Raw genomic sequence first — 3055 nt, forward strand, 5'->3', positions numbered from 1 at the left:
GGGTAAGACGACACATGATAACTGACTTATTCTGTTAGAGTACATGTATTCATGGAGACTACGGGGTTTATTCAATACTCGCCCATTGTTTTCAGAAAAATTTGGTTTTGATGGGTTTTGAAATTTTTTGGATTTGTTGGGTTTTGAAAAGAAAATTTGGTTTCAATGTGGGAGAAAATTTTTGGTTATTGGGAGCAAATTTGGTTTTAAAATTGGGAGCAAGCCCACATTGGTGGGAGAATGCACAACCCACTAGAAGTTTGAAAAACAGCCTACAACTGTGAATTTGGATGAAGTTTGAACAGGCCCAGTTGGTATTTTAACAGGTCCCAAAGCATAGCCCAGTAGTCTTCAAGAGGCCCAACAGGTTATTTGGAAAGTGAGGAGCCCAACAGGAGTTTTTGAAATTGGAAAACTTGATAGATTTTCAAAGATTTTAAGCCCACTGTTCTCAAAGTTACAAAGTTGCTGTTTTGAGTACAAGGCCCAGTTAATGTTCAAAGTTATAAGCCCACAGTCCAATTAAAATTACAAGCCCAAAAGTCCAAAAACACAAGCCCACTGTTGGGTTTAAAATTATATTACAAGCCCAGAAAAAAAAAACCCAACAGACAATAAAGAAGGCCCAGTTGGGCTTGGGTTCAGGCTTACTTGTTTTTGGAGGGAAGCCTAGTTGGGCTTTTATCCCCTTTTCTTTTGTTGCACGGCCCAGTTGGGCCTTGTTCAATCTTTCAACTCCAACAGCAGCATGATCACCTCTTCAGTGGCAGTAAGCTAGCTCACAGCCCACAGCAGCAACAAGTCATGGTCTTTGGCCCAACAGCAGAAGAGAAGGACCAAGATCAGCTTAAGAGTTAAGAATGGAGATGCACTGCTAAGATGGAGTGAAAAACAGTGCAAGAACAAGTTGACAGTGCAAATGACAGATGAAGAGTATGTAATGAAGGGGATGCAAGATGTAACAGGATGCAAGTAGAGCAAAATGCAACAGCAAAAGAAGATGCAAGTAGTGACAGTTATGCAGTGAACAATAGAGCAAGGATAAAGAAGATGCAAGCAGTGACATGAGTGAGATGGAGCAAGTGAGATGAAGGTGAAAGAAACAACAGGTTATGCAGGAATGATGCAAATGTATTTACAAGTTATGCTAAATGAAATGAAATGATTTTTTGTAAACAGCAAAGAATATGCTACCAGAATGCAATAGAAGCATGGGATGAATAGATGCAAGAAAATGATGCAGTGAAGACTGCAAGATGATATAATGCATATAAGATACAAGAAACAGCAAGACAACGGAATGTACAGCAAGAACAGGACAGTAAAGATCAAGATCAAGAGCAAACAGTGAGCAAAGAGTGAACAACATTTGCGCCGCCACCGAGTCCCCGGCAGCGGCGCCAAAAACTTGGTGAGGTTTTAAAAGAACCTACAACTACACCTGCAAGTATACAGGGTTGTTGTAGATAGGTGGAGTAAGAAAGGGTTTGTCCTCAGGGACAAGGTGGGTGCATGGTGTTGTTTTCCTAATCAATTTTCTAAAGTTTTCCTAGAGATTTCTAAATGACAGTGATATGGGAAAGGTCTAGGACATTGAATCCACCCTAACCTATGCTAAGTCATTCTTATATCAATACTCTTCTTGTCCCTGGCTTAGATAACAGCAAGCTTCTAGGCTTGCTGACTATCTAGATGACAGTTGAGGTTCTAGCCTGCTGTGCATCTGAGGGTGTTTATAGGAGAATCAATTAGGGTCACTAAGATGATTCTAATCTTAGTAATAGTTACTTTCTCACAAGGTAACTATCCTAATGATAAGCTACTTAGGTGAACTAATAAATCCTAAAGGATGTTATAATTGCAACTAAAGTGTCTCTCCTAAGCACTAATTGTCCAGTTAAAGTACAACTAGTCTAAGGATAAAACAACAAGCATTTACACATGAGTTGGAGCATGATTAACATGGTGTTTTCCTAACTACAGTGGGTACATGATACACACTGTGAGAGTAAGATGTTAATCTACTCAATATTATATATATCCATGAATTTATAGCATAACAAGAAGATTATTAATACTTGAATCAAACTCAGTAGTGAGGTAAGGGTTTCATCAACATCCTAGTGATGAACTAAAACATGCTAAACATCAATAACATGCAATGTTGGAACAAAAGAAAAGGAATAAATATCACTGTGAATTGAAGTTGGAATTACAATACAAAGTGAGAACCTAAAATTAACCTACAGATGCACTGGCTAGCCCAGGCATGCCTTATACAACAACCCAAGGTCTCAATTTATAGTTACACAAACTAACCCTAAAAATCCCCAATTTCAGAATTAGGGTTTCATAAAAAATAAAATTAACTCTTACCTAATCTCTGAAAACACTCAATCATCTTCACCCATGCTTCTATTGCTTCTTGTCGTCCAACTGCTGCTCCAATTGCGTGCTATTTCTCAACCTAATTTACTAATATCACACGCCTAGGGTTTCTGAGAAGAGGCGTGAAAAATTAGTGAATTAGGTTGCTGAAATGGTTGAGGAAATAGGTAATGATGGTGGTAGTGATGGGTTATAGTAGTTGATGGATTTTATGGCTTTGGTGGTGGTTGGAGAAGCGGCAGGAAGAGTTGGTGGCGGAGGCGTGGGTTTCTGCAGAGAAGAGATGGGATGAAGAAGAAGAACCCGATGCGTTTTAGGGGTTGTTTGTTTTGGGTGAAATAGATTTGGGTGTTGTGTTGTTGAGCGGGAGCATCAAGTTTTGATGGTTGGTAAGGGGAATCCGTAGGATGAGAAGATGATGGATTGATCCAACGACGCGATGGAAATGGGTTTGGGGCGACCGTTGGATGTGATATACATCAGAACTGACGGTCCAAGATGGAGTTAGGTACTATGATGTTAGACAGGAACTTCAAAGCTCGATGTAATATGATGAAGCGACCGTTAGATGATGGAATGGATCCAATATGACGGTTAAGAAGGGAAACGGGTTGGGTTTTGAATTTAGGCTTAGGAAATGGATTTGAGTTTGGGAAATGAGTTTGGG

At 39.6% G+C, this 3055-nt stretch overlaps 1 long non-coding RNA gene across 1 annotated transcript; it reads right to left on the reverse strand.

Moving 5' to 3' along the window:
• Positions 1-422: 422 nt before the first annotated feature.
• Positions 423-2679, reverse strand: LOC113277608. Its single transcript, XR_003325016.1, has 2 exons — positions 2377-2679; positions 423-809 (listed from the first exon to the last, which is right to left on the reverse strand). It is a non-coding gene; the product is annotated as an uncharacterized LOC113277608 (long non-coding RNA).
• Positions 2680-3055: the final 376 nt, after the last annotated feature.

Source organism: Papaver somniferum, chromosome 5, assembly GCF_003573695.1.
Source record: "Papaver somniferum cultivar HN1 chromosome 5, ASM357369v1, whole genome shotgun sequence".
In the NCBI taxonomy this organism is placed as follows: domain Eukaryota; kingdom Viridiplantae; phylum Streptophyta; class Magnoliopsida; order Ranunculales; family Papaveraceae; genus Papaver; species Papaver somniferum.